This window comes from Protopterus annectens, chromosome 3.part1 (genome assembly GCF_019279795.1).
Source record: "Protopterus annectens isolate FY-2018-M chromosome 3.part1, PAN1.0, whole genome shotgun sequence".
Taxonomy (NCBI): Eukaryota; Metazoa; Chordata; order Ceratodontiformes; family Protopteridae; genus Protopterus; species Protopterus annectens.
Window position 1 is genome coordinate 900,101,539 of NC_056732.1, and position 20,812 is coordinate 900,122,350.

Genomic DNA, 20,812 nt, shown 5'->3' on the forward strand with positions numbered 1-20,812 from the left:
ATGTCATTCTACCCCTTTATTCCTCCCTCATCAGACCCATGATTGAGTACAATGCCCCATTTGGTATGTACCTTATCCGGCATTTGCAACAGCTGGAGAGACCACAAAAGTACCTCACCAAAAGGATCAAGGGTCTCCAACATATGTCTTATTCTGCCAGACTAAAGAAACTTCAGCTCTATTCAGTAGCATACCGCCTGCTCAGAGGTGATCTCTGCCTGACGTACAAGGCCATGTCCAATCAGGATCTGATGCACATGCTCCACCTCAAAAACTCCAAATCCATCAGGACCACGAGAGCTAAAGACTTAAACCTCGGCACAAGTATGAATAGGACATGCTGGAGGAATAGATTCATAACCCAGAGGCTTCCCATGCTTTGGAACAGGATCTCAGTTTGTATTAGGCAGAGCCCCTCACTGACTCTCTTCAATAGAAATCTTGATGAGTGGATGGGAGATCGTAAGTTTACCCCAGGGGTCACATCTGTGTCACTGCTAGATAGGGGCACAGTAAACTAATTCTATTATATAAGGGGACCTTCATTGTGTCAATTACTAGACAGAGGCACAGTATTCTAGATTTATTCTGTACATTTTTGTACCATTTCATGGTGTGGCAAAAGCCACATCACTATGGCTAGGCTTAAAAATGCCCCAGGCAGATAGCCTAGTACTATACTATGAAACTATGAAACTATGAAATATGTCCACACATACAATCCACTAAGGCCAGCCACAACAAGTTGAATCTGTGAATCTTGAGGCAATGTTACACCTGCCCCAAGTACACAGACAACCCCCAACTCCCCCCAAGAAATACAAATATATGTGAGAGATGCAACCATCTATCCAAACTGGAGGCTGAGCTCCCTCAACTCAGTACTCCCAAAACTAGTCAGGAGGAGAAGGTAACCACACACACCACAAACACAGTCCCACATAGACCTATCACAACTGCAAACCAAAGACATAAACACAGAAAATCATTCCCGGAGGCACAAATTACAAACACAGCACACCAACAGAGGCCTCTAAAGCAGACACCCAATCAAACAACTTCCAAACATAGCACATGAAACACATAGTACACAAAGCTGGTGTGCCAAACAGTCACAGGCCAGAAGGAGAAACAACATGCCTGATACAGTTGTAATAGGTGACTCCATAGCGAGACACACTGCTGTCCCGCACACCAGACTGAACAAGGGAAAGGGTACAGTAAGCTGCCTGTAGGCTGCCACAATACGCCACATAACACAAGTATGCAGGTCACCCCAAAGCAAGTAGAAACATGATGCAGTCATAGTCCATGCTGGTGTGAATGACCTGAGATGTACCTCCCTAGACTACATGAAAAGAGACATAGATGAGCTCTCTGATTATGTAGTCCAGGCCGGTATGACATTCACCGTTTGCAGCATCCTACCCTTACCAAGAATGATGCCACAGTACAAACACGGAATGATCAGTTATAGCAAGTGGCACACTTACTGGTGTCATTCCAAGGGGATCCAATGTCTGTCTGCTTGGGATGTCATGCTTGACAAGCCACACAGCTGTTCCTGGGATGGCTTGCACCTCTTACCCCTGGGCGTCTGGATATTGGATAAGGCTTTTGCCACCTCCATAGAGCCTTTCGTAGGCAAGGCTGAAAAGACTAACCCACCACCCTAGAAAACATAAGTGGAAAGAAACCAGTAACCAAAAAACGAACACAAAACTTGCTGTAAGGACAACGAGAAGGAAGCAGCGCCAATAAGAAGAAGTACAGCTAAACCAGACAAACCTTCACAAATTGCGATAATGCTGTAGTATATTATAACTTGCTGAAACACCACCACAACGTACCAACGATAATCCTTTATTGACCTAGGTTTCGTTCGTTCCTACGAACTTCATCAGAATACATTCAAAAATTCATCCACCACAATTTTATACTATTTTGCATTTTCTAAATTGATTAATTAACACAATTCCCTTGATTAATTATATGACTTTGTTACTTAAAGGGATATCATGTTAACCATAAAAAATGGTGCTTAACATTAAAATCCGCTTCATACTTCCAATGTGTGTAAAACTATGTACATTTAAAAACTATAACTTAAAAACATTGCAGAAATATATGTGTATAGCAACCCACATCCTATATGTATATAAATAATGCAACTTATAAATGCAAATAAATTATAACATATAATAAATAACCAATCATAATGTAACTATACTATATATATAAGACTATAATAAACTCACTATAACTAATAACCAAATATTTAACTATCAACTACTATTCAACAGTACATGAAATAACTATTATATGAATGTTATAATTATAAGAATGTTACAAATATTATAAATCTTGTGAACTTGATAGATCATATATACATAAATAAAATACATAAATTTTGAACACATAAATTGATTGTGTTCAACATGAACAATATTAAATATTGTTATGATGTCTTATATAGATGTATGACTTCAAGACATATACTTATTACATGTCTATAATAATTATTAATTATTGCAAACTCTCGTATATATGTTAATTACCATTTATTTTATTAATCCTTAATAATGGCATAATCGTAAAATATTTATTCAATCCTGGACAATTATATGAATTTAATTCAAGTTGCCATCTTAATTCTTCCATATCTAAATGGCATTTTGTAATCTTCCCTTGCTGATCATATTGTATTTGACTAATGACACAAAACTTGAATTTATGATCAACATTATCCATAACATGTCTTGCTAAAGCATTCGTAGTTTTTTGATGTTGTATATCCAAAAGATGTTCTCTTACATGGTCCCTGAAATACCTATTGGTTTTTCCTACGTGAAAAGCTTTACACTGTTGACATAAGGCCAAATACACGACATTCATTGTGTAACAATTATAGTGTCCTTTTATGTTGATTCTGCAACCATTTACAATTACCTCATTGCCTGTACAGTTTATATGGCTACATATAGTACATTTCCCACATTTATAATTCCCTTTTTGTCTACTCATGCTTGTATCCTTGCTTCTTTTATGTTCCAATAAATTTTTAAATGATGGACTTTTTTTATATACAAATTTTAATGGTCCCTGAAAAAGTTGCTTCCAAATTCTATCATTTGCCAACAAATTCCAATTTGTTCTTATTATTGATTCTATATTTTTATAGGAATCATTATAGGTGGTAATGTATAAAGAAACATTATTACTTTTGTCTTCAATATTAGGTGTATTAATACTTATCAATTGATTAGTAATACCAGATATTAATATTGATGTATATATACCATTTTGACTTTTTTCTTTAACTTCATAATATATCTTCTCACATAATTGTTTCGGATAACCTCTATTTGTGAACAATGTTATTATATACTGTAATTCATTATGAAAATCCTCTTCGTCACTTACCATCCTGGCAGCCCTGACCATCTGCCCTTTAACAATGGCTTTTTTCTGATGGTCAGGGTGCCAGCTGTCAAAATGTAAATACGCATTTGAAAATGTGGACTTTCTATGAATTTTTGTTTTCAAACTTTTTGTTTCTTCATTGTATAGTATGTTCACATCTAAATAGGTTATATTATCCTTACTACACTGATAAGTAAATTTTAAAAGTCTAACAGTTGTATTAATGTATTCCAAAAAGGACTCTAGCATGTTTCTATCATAATTCCAAATGATAAAAATATCATCAATATATCTGGTGTACATCTTAATATGCTGGTAATATTCTGATTGAAACAAGTAGTTATTTTCCCAATAACTCATGATTAAATTAGCATACATGGGGGCACATGGTGCCCCCATTGCTATTCCACTTATTTGTTGGTAATAACACCCTTCAAAATAAAGGAAATTATTTTTAAGCACTATTTCCATCAAATTAATCAATGTATTAATTTTTTCTTGTTCATATAAATGTGTCTCGAACAATTGTTCTTCAAGCCATATTAAACCTATATCATTTGGAATACATGTAAAAAGGTTGCAGACATCAATGGTAACAAATATACATTCATCTTCCATTTTGATTTTATTAAGTCTATTCAAAAAATCCCATGAATCCTTGGTGATATATTTAAATTTTGTCATACTTTCCTTGAAAAAATAATCCAAATAATGACTTATATAACAGGTTTTACTTCTTTTCCCATCCACTATGGGTCGAAACTGAAGATTATTGAGGCCTTTATGTATCTTTGGTATACCAAAGATACCACTAATCATTGGGTATGCATTATGTAAATATTCATGTTCTTTTTCTGATATCTCACCTTGATATAGCATGTCATCCAATAACATATCTATTCTTTTAAAAGCTATATTAACTTGGTTTTTACTCACTTCCTCATAAGTTTCACCCAATAACATGTTGGTCATATAAGTGCTATAGTCATTACTATCAATTATGACCATACCATTACCTTTATCTGGCCTCATTATCCTTATATTTGTATTGTTACTTATTTCTTCAAAAAGAAGTTGTTCTTCATTTGTCATATTTGAATGTAATTTATTTTTATATGTTTTATGAAATCTTCTCATTTCATATTCATTAATTTTTTCAAACATAGTTATATCTTCATTCATGGGTGGATTAAAAAGACTAGGTTTTGTAAAATTGTTACACTGTTCACTTTGGCCTTCCATTTTGTTCTGAAAAAATACCTTTAAATTCAATTTTCGTGTAAATAATTTTAAATCAAATATAGAATCCACTAAATTTCCTTTTTTACAAGGGACAAAACTAAATCCTTTAGAAAACAAATTGACATGCTTTCCACTAATAGTTAAAGTAGAATAATTAAATATTCTGAAGTCTTTATTGTCATTGGTTACTATGATTGGATTACTTAAAAATACATGTTCATTAACATTTATTGCATTTTCACCATTAACTATATTGTCATTCACAATTTCATGTGTATTTGAATCCAAATTGGATTGAATATATATATCTGGGTTGCAATCTAAAAAAAAATTGACTTCATAAATTTTCTACTTGTTATAACATCCATATCCATGTGTTTGTTCAATCAAATCTAATGCCATAGCCCCACCTTGATTATAATCAGTTTTACTCATCATATCATCATATTCATAAATACTGAGGTTCATTAATTCACTATCTACAATGGTATTAGAAGCTTCTTGATCTTTTGCCCCCACCGGTATACATATACATTCACATACATTCATGGCATCATTGCATCTAGATCCTATTGCACAAGCAGTAGTACTATACACGGATTTTTTAGTAGTACACGTGTTATATTTAAAGATGTTTTCATAACTGAATTTACTGCACAAGGTATTGTTGTTAAAGGTACTCACATTAGTTGTATTGCCATCTACACAATAAACTGCATTAACATATTGTGGTTCATGGTTTTTACTACTACCCGATGGTATAGCAGTTAATGGTGCATTACTATTTATTTCCGTTTCCAACCTTGTGTGTGGTTCCCCAAAAAAGTCTTTTTAGGTTTTGTTCCTGTGTATTGATATTCCTGTTGATTTGTAAAGTTCATTTGATGTTTAAGTCGGTTGGATCTTCTAACACCCTCAACCGTCATGTTTCCACTTTCATTTTGAACTTCCATCTCGTCTTCCCCTTCGTAAGGCGGATTGACGTCATCCGCAACTTCCGCTGTGTGCGCTTGTGTTCTGTTGCCATGGTGTTGTTCGTTGTTAATAACGGATTTTGGGTATGCTTGTTTTAACGCATATCTATTAGTGTCTCTTTGTATTTTTAAGTTTTTCTTCTGAAAAAGGATATCACAACTATGTGTGACATCCGTGATGATATGTGAGTAATGATCGTAATACTGCTCAAACAAAAGATCTTTCGAAATGTCTCTGTTGAGAATTTCTAGTTGACTAAACAAACTTTCAATTTTAATGTTGTTATATTTAATGATTATCTCCATTAGTTGGATACCACATGTATCGAAAAAGGCATGAAGTTCATTAAGCATATTTTCCTGTTGTTCACTGCCATTTGGATATCTCCAAAGGCATAGCCCTTTCGGAACAATACCCAACTCTATGTTCCGGGTCAAGTAACTGTTCTCTAATTGAGTTCTTTTGAGTTTAAACAACTTAGTTTCAAATGATTTCAACATTTCATGCATGGATTTGGAAGAACCCATAACATCCACAGCTGTACGTGGTGGAGAGTTTGTACTATGAAAACTGTATTTGTTAGTTTTCAAAAAGTCAATGTCTTTAATGTCATAAACATGGTTACGTTTATCTGGATTACCTTGAGTAGTTCTTATGGGTGGTGTAGGCTGTGTAAGGGGTAAGCCCAAGCTATCCCCTGAGTTATTCACTCCTTCCGCATCTCTAGTAAGTATTTGTTGAATGAGAACCGAATGTTCTCTTAAGGTTTCCTGTATTTGCTGCAACAAACTCCCGACATCCGCCGAGCCACTCTCGCCAGCCATGAAAAACCAGTAACCAAAAACGAACACAAAACTTGCTGTAAGGACAACGAGAAGGAAGCAGCGCCAATAAGGAGAAGTACAGCTAAACCAGACAAACCTTCACAAATTGCGATAATGCTGTAGTATATTATAACTTGCTGAAACACCACCACAGCACCAACGATAATCCTTTATTGACCTAGGTTTCGTTCGTTCCTACGAACTTCATCAGAATACATTCAAAAATTCATCCACCACAATTTTATACTATTTTGCATTTTCTAAATTGATTAATTAACACAATTCCCTTGATTAATTATATGACTTTGTTACTTAAAGGGATATCACGTTAACCATAAAAAATGGTGCTTAACATTAAAATCCGCTTCATACTTCCAATCTGTGTAAAACTATGTACATTTAAAAACTATAACTTAAAAACATTGCAGAAATATATGTGTATAGCAACCCACATCCTATATGTATATAAATAATGCAACTTATAAATGCAAATAAATTATAACATATAATAAATAACCAATCATAATGTAACTATACTATATATATAAGACTATAATAAACTCACTATAACTAATAACCAAATATTTAACTATCAACTACTATTCAACAGTACATGAAATAACTATTATATGAATATTATAATTATAAGAATGTTACAAATATTATAAACCTTGTGAACTTGATAGATCATATATACATAAATAAAATACATAAATTTTGAACACATAAATTGATTGTGTTCAACATGAACAACATTAAATATTGTTATGATGTCTTATATAGATGTAACCATATGACTTCAAGACATATACTTATTACATGTCTATAATAATTATTAATTATTAATTATTGCAAACTCTCGTATATATGTTAATTACCATTTATTTTATTAATCCTTAATAATGGCATAATCGTAAAATATTCATTCAATCCTGGACAATGATATGAATTTAATTCAAGTTGCCATCTTAATTCTTCCATATCTAAATGGTATTTTGTAATCTTCCCTTGCTGATCATATTGTATTTGACTAATGACACAAAACTTGAATTTATGATCAACATTATCCATAACATGTCTTGCTAAAGCATTCGTAGTTTTTTGTGGAAAGAAACATAAGGGTAATGCTGACCAATGCCAGATGTGTAAACCCCAATATGCATGCTCCCGAGGCCATCCCCAGTATGGAGAACATCGATGTCTGTGCAGTGACAGAAACCTGCTGCAAGCCTCCTGACAGCACACCAGCACTACCAGGTTATACCACATATCATGTGTCATGGCCCCAAAACCTGGAACAAAACATAAAAGGAGGGTAAGTATCCATATTCAGCACAGACACCCATACGTCCAGGTAACTGACAATGCACAAGGCATCGGAGTCCACCCATGTGCAACTAACTGTAGGCAAGACTGCTGTACAGTCTGTAGCATGCTACAGACCACACTCTCACACACAGGAACCCTACCCAGCCATCCTGAAGACACTGGACAGTATGAATGTCCCACCAAATACCAAACAAGGTACCACAAATTACCACATAGGTGGTAAACCATTATGTATGGAAGGAGTAATCAGGGACCTAGCGACACAAGTGGACAGTAACCTGTTTTGTGACACTCACATTGCCAATGTGGCTAGGAAGACTGTCTACATTGGACACCGTATCATGAAAGGATTCACATCTACGTCAACAGAGGTCATTGTGCCCCTATACTGTTCTCTTATCACAGCCACAATCTAGTACAATGCCTCATATGGGATGTACCTTACCTGACACCTGCAGCAGTTAGAAAGACCTCAAAGGTACCTCACCAAGATGATAAAGGGTCTCAAATATATGTCATATGCTGCCTGGCTGTAGACACCCCAGCTGAATTCAGTCACATACTGCCTACACAGAGGCATTGCATGCCTGTTGTACAAGGCCATGCCCAACACAGGAGTAATGGACATGCTCCACTCCAGAAAACTCAAAGCCATCAGAGCTGTGAGAGTGAGAGATGTCAACCTCAACAAATAATGAAATAGGATGTGCTGGAGGGACAAATACATAATCCAGAGGCTCCCCACACCCTGGACCAGAATCCCACTCCATGTTATGCAGAGCCCCTCACTGACACTCTTCAACAGGAATCTTGCCAAGTGGATGGATGATCGTAGAGTTACACTGGGACTCTTCACTGTGTCATGTCCAGACAGAGGCACAGCAAAGCAAATCATAAATGGCCATAATATTCACATAGCAAGGGGTGGCGAAAGCCACACACACTCTGGCTAGGCTAACAAATGCCCTAGGGTGGATAGCCTAGTATGAACCTATGAACCTATGAAGATACAAATTGTACAGGACACTAAGGATAATCCCAAGGCTTTCACAACTGATGGTAGGAACTGTGTTGGGAATTCACAGATATGCTCTGAATCACACAAATATCACAAACAACATACCAAACACACACACATATTGCCAACATACATCCTGACAGGTGCAGTGCAAACCCCCCCCCCCCCAGAATGCAAAATATCTATCCCAGCAGACTGCTGGCCCCCTGACATTGCAGATGCTGAGGTAACAGCCAGCATCTACAAAGCAAAACACACAGCAGCAATGGTATGAGATGGTGTCCTGGGCTGAGTCCAACATGGACTCCAAGACGAATGGAATGCCAAATCACACTACTGCTCAATGTCAGCCTTACCACAGGATATGTACCCAAAGAGCAGTGTACAACAACAGTGGCCCTTCTCAACAAAGGTGTTGCCTGAATGGATACTGAAAACTACCACCCCAGAATCCTGAGAAGCTCGGTCTGCACAGCTATGGAAAGGCTCAGAATGTACCGCAGACATAAAGATATTGGGGACCTACTGACACCGGACCCTACCCAGTGTGGCTTTCTTAAGTGCAGATCCTGCCCCTAAACATGTTTGACTCAGTTGAAACAGTCATTAAGGTCATTGATGAGGGCAATGTGGTCCACACAGCGTAGCTGGACCTTGCAAAGGCTTCTATACGATACCCTACGTGTTCATTATAGATATGCTCACCAGCTTAAATATAAACCCCTATGTCAGTAGAGGGGTTGCAAACCAGACCAAGGACAGAACAGACATGGTCAGACATGCTGCAGCCATGTCAGACTACAAACCAGATATAACTGGCATCCCACAAGGCTTGGTCCTGGTATCTCCCTCGTCTGGTATATATGTCCCATAGGTACAGGCCAGCATGGAAGGACTGTGTCTGAACATGTTTGCAGAGGACTACAAACTGCTCACCATATATGATCCACCAGCTGACACAAGCATCCCACAAAAGGGCCACATAGAAACAGACAACTGGTGCCATAGCCATGTCAGCAAGCTAATTTCAGAAAAGTGTATAGTCAACCCCCGTGGATATACAGTAAGTGCCCACCAATTACCACATAGGTGTTAACCCATTACGTACTTAACATGTAATGAGAGACCTGGGGACACAAGGTGATAGATATCCTGCATTGGACAAACATGTGCTGTAGTGTTTACAGAAACATACCATATACCCACCTAATCATGAAGGTTGTCAGATCTAGATAAGGGGAGGTCATTGTGGCTCTGCAGTCATCCTTCATCAGCGTTACAATTGACTACAATAGCCCCTGTGGGATGTACCTCAGCAGATACCTCCATCAACCATAAAGTCCCCAACAGTACCTCACCTGGAGTATCAAAGAGCTTGCACAGATGCCATGTGTTGCCTGATTAAACAAACTGCAGCTACACACACTGCCATACTGCCCACCCAGAGGCAAGCTGTGCCTGATGTATAAAGCCATGTCCAAGCTGGTGTCAATAAACATGCTGCACCTTGTACAATCTGAATGGCAGTGAGCTATGCACATGAGAGACCTGAACCTCAGCACTGACTTACATAGGACAAGCTGTACTGCATGATCCATAACACAGGAGCCACCCCCACCCATGAGTAAACTCCCAGTACAGGCTACCCATAGAGTCACTTATCGATTTTCCTCAAGAGGAATTTTGATGAGTGGATGGGAGATGGTAGCTTTATCCTGGGTATCACTGTCATGTCACAGGTAGACAGAGGCACAGTATACTAACCATGACATATGTCATGGCAAACTCCACTTACAATGTGTGTCAAAGGACAAACACACTCTCCGACTAGCATTAGAAATGGCCTAGGGCACATCGCTAGTGTTTGCAAATGTACACCTATGTTGTGGAATACACTACCAATGTTGGACAAGCCTGGTTTAAGTAGTTCACATCTGAACATAATGCAACATGGTTAGATGTGCACAACTGGCCCCTAACCAGGCTGTTGTGCTCACTATGGAAATGTAAAGCAGTGATAGGACTAAAGCCCAGGATACTGTCCACCACAGTCAAAGTACTGAACCAGTACACTATACGGTACTACAGTGTTAGGTCAGTGTGAAAGGATGTTGACAACTGTATGCAAAGTATCCCATGCAAACCCTGCAGGCACAGTATAATCCTGTTGTGTTCACACACAAAGCAGTTGTACAGTAACTACACAGCATGACACACAACACACAACCATAAACGGGAGATATTTGTTGAAGTTCACACTCATCCACAAATGTGGTGGGCTGCAGAGTTCAACATATGGAATGCTCACACTGGGCATGCTCACACACTTTGATAAATGAGACATATGTCAGACAACATGCCATGGGAAGGCTGAACTGGGTATGCTCACACACTTAGGCCAAATCTCAGTTTAGCAGTTGGCCACACATATCTTGTATTTTTACGTGTTATTCCAGGAACCAACCACATTACAGCAATCTGCCCAGTGCACACAGTTAAATGACTACAGAGACATACGTGATATAGTGGATCCCTCCCATATGCAAACATCTTCCACAGATACACAAGTTGTTCATACAAACAGGGAATGCTATGGCAATGAAGACGTGCAAACAGTCTATCAGCAACAAATAATGTGCATTTGACAATTAAACATATGGGTGTAGAGGTCAACACTAGGCTGTTTGCCCTAGGGAATGACAGCTTAGCCAGAGTGTGCTTGGCGTCTGCCTCCCCACAGGATGCACATTCCCCTTTCTAAACACCGATGATGTCTGCACCCTATAAGTACAGCAGGAGAAGAAAAACCTCCCAGTAATGCAAATAGCGCGCTCCGCTAATGCATCTGTCTCAAGTGTCATAACATAGTTAGATAGGGGTTTGAATCCTGCAAATGCTCAGTGCGTGTGAGTGGGGTTGGTGTGTGTGTAAGTCTGTGGGAGAGAAATGTCCCTTTTGGCAACTGGGAAAACACACTACAGGATGCACATTCCCCTTTCTAAACACTGATGATGTCAGCACCCTATAAGTATAGCAGGAGAAGGGAAACCTCCCAGTAATGCGAATAGCGCGCTCCGCTAATGCGTCCGTCTCAAGTGTCATAACATAGTTAGGTAGGGGTTTGAATCCTGCAAATGGTAAGTGTGTGTGTTTGGTTGATAGGGGTTAGTGTGTGGACAATTGTGTGTGAGGGAAATGTCCCTTTTGGCAACTAGGAGAACAGACTACAGGATGCACATTCCCCTTTCTAAACACTGATGATGTCAACACCCTATAAGTACAGCAAGAGAAAGGAAACCTCCCAGTAATGCAAATAGTGTGCTCTGCTAATGCATCCGTTTTGAGTGTCATAACATAGTTAGGTAGGGGTTTGAATCCTGCAAGTGTGTGTGTTTGGCTGAGGGGGGTTAGTGTGTGTGTGAGGAAAATGTCCCTTTTGGCAACTAGGAGAACAGACTACAGGATGCACATTCCCCTTTCTAAACACTGATGATGTCAGCACCCTATAAGTACAGCAAGAGAAGGGAAACCTCCCAATAATGTGAATAGTGCTCTCTGCTAATGCATCCGTCTCAAGTGTCATAACATAGCTCGGTAGAGGTTTGAATCCTGCAAATGGCAAGTGTGTATATTTGGCTGAATGGGGTAATTGTGTGTGAGAGAAATGTCCCTTTTGGCAACTAGGAGAACAGACTACAGGATGCACATTCCCCTTTCTAAACACTGATGATGTCAGCACCCTATAAGTACAGCAAGAGAAAAGCAACCTCCCAATAATGCGAATAGCGTGCTCTGCTAATGCATCCATCTCGAGTATCATAACATAGTTAGATAGGGGTTTAAATCCTGCAAATGGTAAGTGTGTGTGTTTGGCTGAGGGGGGTGGTGTGTGTGAAAGAAATGTCCCTTTTGGCAACTAGGAGAACAGACTACAGGATGCACATTCCCCTTTCTAAACACTGATGATGTCAGCACCCTATAAGTACAGCAAGAGAAAAGCAACCTCCCAATAATGCGAATAGCGTGCTCTGCTAATGCATCCGTCTCGAGTGTCATAACATAGTTAGGTAGGGGTTTAAATCCTGCAAATGGTAAGTGTGTGTGTTTGGCTGAGGGGGGTGGTGTGTGTGAAAGAAATGTCCCTTTTGGCAACTAGGAGAACAGACTACAGGATGCACATTCCCCTTTCTAAACACTGATGATGTCAGCAACCTATAAGTACAGCAGGAGAAGGGATGTGGCATGGACAATGACTGAGTCATATGTGTCCATGCCTCTGACTGACCTGTATGCTTGTGTTATGTGGTGGACCATAGTGCCCCACAGGCATATCACTGTGACCTTCACCTTGTCCAGCCTGGTGAGCGTGACCATACTGTATCGGACAATAAAGGTAGCTAACACAACTGTGGCAGGTGTGTTGTCTAGCCATACAGGCTGTGACTGGCACACAGGATTTGTGTGCTATGTGTTATGTGTGATGTGTTCAGGCATAACGTATGCCTGTGTGCCAGCTGCAGAGGTGTGTGCCGCTCAGGCAGGATGCTATTCTAAGGCTCCACGAATGGCCCAGTGTGTTCACGTGCTTGTATTGCTGTCAGTGTAGGTCTACATCAGACTGGTATTGTAGTCACTGTAGTATTGCATGCCACCTGACAGGTTATGCCAGTACTGGGTTCAGAGTGCTTAGTCCCCAGTTTGGCTAAGTGGTTCCATCTCATAGATGTGTTGTACGTCCATGTGTAGGGGAGAGGGTTGACTGTGTACATGTGGCAGCTGTGACATTGCCACATGACCCACATATTCCACAACTATAGCATAGAGGTGACTGACAACTGACCTTTGAACATGCTACCATAGTATTGTGATTGTCATGGTGATTAACAGCACATAGGGCCAATGGCGACAAGGTACATAGGTTCATAGGTTCATAGCGTCATACTAGGCAATCTGCCCTAGGGCATTTAAGAACCTAGCCAGAATGTGTTTGGCTGTCGCCATCCATTGTAAATATATCTTGCCATGCCCTTTTCCGAGGTTAGTATATTGTGCCTCTGTCTAACAGTGACACAGAAGTGATACCCGGGTAAACCTACAATGTCCCATCCACTCATCAAGATTCCTCTTGAAGAGAGTCAATGACGGACTCTGCCTAACCTGGACTGGGATTTTATTCCAGAGTGAAGTGAGCCTCTGGGTTATGAATCTGTCCCTCCAGCATTTCCTATTTATTTCAGTGCTGAGGCTCAGGTCTCTCAAGCATGTATCCCGATGGGATTTGGATATTCTCAGGTGCAGCATGCCCATTAATTCCGGGTTTGACATGGTGTTATACATTAGGCACAGATCGCCTCTAAACAGGCGGTATGCCACTGAGTAGAGCTGGGGTTTATTTAACCGGTCAGCATATGGCATCTGTTTGAGCCCTTTGATCCTATTGGTGAGGTACTTGTGGGGTCTTTCCAGTTGCTGCAGGTGTCTGGTAAGGTACATCCTGACAGGGGGATTGTACTCAATTATGGGCCTGATGAGGGATGAGTAAAGAGGCACGATGTCCTCCCCTGATGTAGATGTGAATCCCTTCATGATGGGGTGGGCTATATACAATGTCTTTCTAACCACTTTGGCCATGTGGTTGTCAAATGAGAGATTGCTATCAACTTGGGTCCCCAGGTCCCTAATTACTTATTCTGTATGTAATGGAGTACTACCTATGTGGTACTTTGTGGGCACTTTGTTTTTGCCAAAGGGGATAACTATACACACTTTTGCATTCAGCTGGAGGCCATGGCTCTGGCACAAGTTGTCTGTTTCTATAATGCCCCTTTGGAAGATTCTTGTGTTGGCTGGAGAGTCGATTATGGCGGCCAGTTTGCAGTCATCTGCATATTTGGTCAGCCACAGTCCTTCCGTGTTGGCCTGTACCTCCGATAAATATATACCAAACAAGAGAGGTCCCAGGACTGAGCCTTGTGGGACACCACTCGTAACTGGTTTGGAGTCTGGCATGGCTCCAGCAATTCTAACCATGTGGGTTCTGTCCTTGAGCCAGTGTGCAATCCATCTAGTGACATAGGGGCTTATATTTAAGCTGGTGAGCTTCTCCAGAATGCCTGAGTGGGGTATTGTTTTGAAGGCTTTTGCGAGGTCCAGGTAGGCACTGTGAACCACCTTCCCCTCGTCAATGGCCTTGGTGACTGTTTCAAAGAAATCAACCAGGTTTGAGAGGCAGGATCTGCCCTTAACAAAGCCAAACTGGGTATGAACCAGTGTCTGTAGGTCCGCAATATCTATATTTATGTGGTCCATGATGATCCTTTCCATAGCTCTGCAGACCAAGCTAGTGTGGCTTATGGGGTGATAGTGTCCAGGATCCGTTGAGGCACCACCTTTCTGTAGAGGGACCACTGTTGCTGTACGCCACACTTTGGACACATATCCTGTAGTAAGGCTGGGATTGAACAGTAGGTTTATGTTTGGTAGTAGCATGTCTTGGTGGTCATGTAGGACACAGCCTGGGACACTGTCTCGTCCCATTGATGCAGTGGGTATTGCTTTGGAGGCGGCTCTTAGCTGAGCATCTGAGATGTCAGGGGGGCAGCACTCTGCTGGGATACATATTTGCCCTTTCAGTGTGGAGGGGGGTGAGAAGTTTGCACTGAACCTGTCAGCTAGAATGTTGGCAATGTCTGTGGGTTTGGTGTTTCTATTGACATTTTTGACTACCTCTGAGCATATCTGGGAATTACCACCCAGGTTCCTAACATAACTAAAGAAAGCCTTGTGATTATCCTTAGTGTCCTGTGCAATTTCTCTCGAAGCTGGCCTTAGACAATCTTATGAGTGCCTGTAGTTATTTGCTAATACTGATCAGTGATGCCTTCCCTATTTGGGAATTTGCTGTATCATTTAGTAGCTTCCTCCTTCTATTGTGTAGTTTGTTTATGGCTGGGGTCCACCAGACAGGACGTCTGCCTTTGGAGGATTGGGTCTTGGTTTTATTCGGGATCACATGATTCATGCATTCCTGAAGGTATCCATAGAATGCGTTTATAGAGGAATCTGCGGTCTGGTCTGTAGTTTCCACAGGCACGGGGGCTTTGAAGGTTTCCACCTCAGTTTTGAGGAGTGTGAATTTGCTTTAGAGAAGTTGTTCACTGTGGTGTTCTGGGCAGGGGGTGGGGTCGGGATGTGAATATCCAGTGAGATTAGTTTATGGTCCGATCTTACCAGTGAGGAATACACTTCTGGTCTGGAGCATAGAGTCCCCATGTTGGTGATGATCAGGTCCAGTATGTTTCCACTTCTTGTGGGAGTGGTAACAAGTTGTTCCATAGCATTTGAGCTCATATATTCTAGGAATCTTTGGCCTAGGGTGTTGGAGCTAGAGTCATGCTCCCAGTCCATGTTTGGGTAGTTGACGTCGCCCAATATAATGGTGTTTGGAGAGACCTTCATATTTCCACTGTTCACAGGACGGCCGAGTGCAGTTCTTGGGTTTGGGAGGGTGGTCTGTAGCAGGCTATAACCTGGAAGGCAGTTTCACCCATTGTTAGTTACACATGGATAGTCTCTGATGCTTGGTGCTTTGCCACCAACCTGGAGGTGTGGGTATCTTTGATGAATATCAATACTCCCCCTCCATTTGTGGTTCATTCCAAGATTTGGGGCTGAAAAGCATGGTATGAGGTTAAACCTGGTAGTGCTGGTGTGCTGTCAGTAGCCCTGAACCAGTCATCTATTACTGCACAGATATCGATGTTCTCCATGCCAAGGAGAGTTTCGGGTGCATGCATCTTGAGGTTTAGACTTCTGGCATTGGGTAGCATTACTCTTAGTTTCTTATCCCTTGTGATACCTATGAAGGTGGGTTTGTCATTTGAGCCTTACCTAACATAGGCACTATGGGGGTAGCAAGAGCCTTTGCCAATATCTGAAAGCCCAGGGGTGACAGGTGCAGGCCGTCCCTAGCGAAGCAGGTGGTTCAACAGAAGATGAATATGTGAAGGTGTAGTGCCTGTGATTAGTTAGCAGTAGCATATATGACTGCTCACGTGGACACATGCCAGGTAAGTCATATGCACTGTGTCACAGGCAACGTACATGTGAACAGGACAAACAGTGACATTCTGTCAAGTGAGACATGGACATACATATAGTAAGCTATGCAGATGGCACTAGGAGTCCACAGAAGCTCTATAACTATGCATTGCAGGTGGGATCAGTATTCCAGGGTAATTGCAAGCAAACATGCATGCAAACAAAGCTACAGTAAACAGGGCTGCATGTAGTCCATTATACAACAAACAAGCTGTACCACTTCCAGTAGGTAACACTGCAAATATGCAGGCACTATGCACATGTACATGGAAATACACGGGTCAGATGGCTAGGGTCCAGTCTCAGCGCACACAAGTGTACAGACCATGTACTGTCAGGATGTACAATAACTGGATGGAAACCCATGTGCTCATACCTGCAGTAATACACATGTCAAATAACAGACACTGAGCCTTCACTCAGTGGTTCCATACTTAGTAGGATGTATGCTACCTGGACTGCCACCACAGTATCCCTGACATATATGGGGACTCTCCCTCCTGTGACAGTTAGTTTTGTGTGTTGGGGCTGTCTAGCATGGTATGAGATGTGAGCTTGCAGTGCTAGGGTGCTCCTTTGTGTCCTGTACCAGTCGTGTAGTACTGCACACATATCAACATCCTCAAACATCTGCATTGCAGAGTCCAGTGTGGGCAACATGCCACTTGCAGTTTACATGTCCATCATTGCGTATTACTACATTCATTACCTTATCCTCTGTGCTACCTATGTATGTAGCCTTCTGTTGACATCATTACCACCAGTATGCCAACATGTGCAGATGATACACTATGGTACTTACCATGGGTGTAGACAACAGTACATGACAATCACACCCTTACTGCATCAGGCATGCTGTGATATACCCACAATTAATTCAGCACACAGTACTGTTAACAACATGATACTATTACTACACGTCTATGTGGTCACCCTGTGCATCAGCAACATGTTAACCTGTACCTGCACAGTTGTTACAGATTGCAGGAGGTGGCACAGTTTCATCATATGCACAGGGTGTGAACTTGGTATGCCTGAGTCAGCCACCAATACCACCGATTGACATGTATGTGTATGTGTGTTGGTGAGGGACAGCAGTAGAAGGTGGGGCAATGTTGATGCAGTGTGTGCATGTATGCGGTAGCCCTAGGTGTTGTCAATTCACATGTGTGTATGGATGCACACAGTTCCACCTCATGGCTGCCATATACTGGTGTTTGTGGACAGCCACAGACTGTACCTGCCAGGTCATACAGATCAGTGTCTCTGGCCACGGACACGGTACCTGTGCCTTACAGGGGTGCTACGGACCATATCCGGTACCAACCCAGACTGGGTACTGTCATCAGAAGCAGGTGTTGGTTGACTGGACACAGATCCCTGTCGGGCCTGGCCAGAGCCACGTGCACGTAGTCTCCTTGGGCAGTCTGATGACAGCACAGACCCAGCATTGCTGGGGCTGCTGCTGGCACTACGGGGGCGGCCGCGGCCCTGTTGTCGTCCGCGATGACTGCCAGCTGCTGCTGTTGCTGGCATACGGCCACGTCGATGCCTCAACCATCCACCATCGCCCTGGCTCATGGACATGTAGTTGTGGAACCGGTCTAATATGTCCCCACAACATCTGTCTATGACATCAGTGAAATCACGGATGGCAGCCACAATGTCACGCATACTGTCAGTCATGGCTGTGCGACATGCTGTCAGCTCCCTCAGACCCTGTCTGGTGTACCGTTCCATAAGTCACTGTGCCTGCATGACAGCCCGAAACATAGCTGAGGTTGTAAGACCTCTGTGGGCACGTCTGACAGGGGCAGTACGCCCACGGATGCTCCCATGAGAACCCCTGGACATCTGTCTGTGTGGTACCATCTCTGGGCCATGCCCATGGCTGCTGTGTGGGGAGGCATGTGCCACAGATACCACATTACCCTGGTCAATGCCCACTGTATGCTGTCCATCATCTAGGGACATTGGTGACAAAGGGTGTATTGGCAGGATAACTGTGCGCATTGATGGGGTCGACAGCTGTGTACTGTCAATCGGCTGACCAATGGTGGACCCTGGCATACCTTCCTGTGCCATTACACAGATGTCATCATTATCAGTACCCATGGCACCTGATTCAGGTTCCCTGCTACATGACACCAGAGCAGCACCAGAACCTGTGGGAGGGAAACAGGAAACACAGTTTACAATGTCTACACATTACCAGTGATGCACACATGCACACATGCACACATGCACATACACATGCACACACGAACATGCGCACATGCACACATGCACACATGCACACATGTGCACATGCACACATGCACACATGCACACATGCACACATGCACAGGTGCACACATGCGCACATGCACACATGCACAGGTGCACACATGCGCACATGCACACATGCACACATGCACACATGCGCACATGCACACATGCACACATGCACACATGCACAGGTGCACACATGCGCACATGCACACATGCACACATGCACAGGTGCACACATGCACATGTACACATGCACACAGTTTCACACAATTGTACAGTACTCAGTATGCGTGATATCAACACACAGACACACCTACATGCATACAAAGAGCACTACTAAGTGAGACTAATATTACTATTACTATCAAGACTATTACAGGTATTGTTAATACACACTCACCAGCATGGATAGGCTGCATTGCTGTTACACCGGAGGGACCTGCAGATGTGAAGAAACTAATGTCAGTGGGCACAACTGTGCCATTGTTACTGAGTATGATACAGGTCAGTAGTACAACAGTCGCCTTTCACAGGTCAGCTGCTAATATTGAGGATATCACACTTGCACATTAAATACTATGGTGACAGCTACAAACCAAGGACACACCTCACACATGCATTAACTACCAGTGTACACAACAGTCAACTACACATATGGCATATTACCTGCATGTTCACTGTCTTGCTGCTGAGTGGCTCCAGCCTCCATCATAATGCATGGCTGCTGCTGTTGTTGTTGCTGGCGGACTGCAGCCACTACACTCATGAGTAGTCCCTCCAGTCTGGTGAGTGGGGGATGTGTAGTCACCCCACCACCTGTGGCGACCTGTTGCCTGTGGATATCCGACGCACGCTGACAGACATTTCTGATTAAATCACTGCAGTGATGTCGTACTTGCTCATATGTCCTATTATGCGTGCCTATGTCATTTACCCGATGGACCAGGTCTTGCCACAGTGCAGCCCTCTCCTGCGGATTCTGGCTGGTGCGGGAAAAGAGTATTGCATAATCCCGCACCAGGCTCTGGTGAATCTCCTCATCCTCAGCTGTGGAGTAAGTGGGATTCCGCGGGTGAGCCATGTACCTGAAAAAGAAAATAACCTGATATCAGCAATATATGTCAGCAGAATTTGGCACACATACTACACATGCTACTCGACTGTTATGATACAACATATCTCACATATATAGCATCTGTCTGTCTATTGGTGGATACACATGTAAATGGCCACGTATCACTGCTCAGCCAGCAACTGTGCAACAGTACCTGGCACACTCCATACGACATACTACCAAACCCCAGCAGTCAGAACACTGATTCAGGTCAAGAGCACCTTCTCACTCTGGGGGTTTGAATCTAGGTACTGTATGGCCTATATCATCAACTACTGTGAGCTGACCACACACTAATTGCCCTGGATATACATATCCCACCTCCACCACCAGCACAAACGACTATAGTGAATAACATTGCAGATGCAAACTTTACACTTTGTAACAGTGACATGGTATCCTTTCAGCCTACTGGGCCAGTGGCAGATACAACCGACAATGCTGACCCCTACACAAATGCTTTCTACAGACATCTCCGAGAATGCATGGATCATGCAATCCCATATATGACCAAGA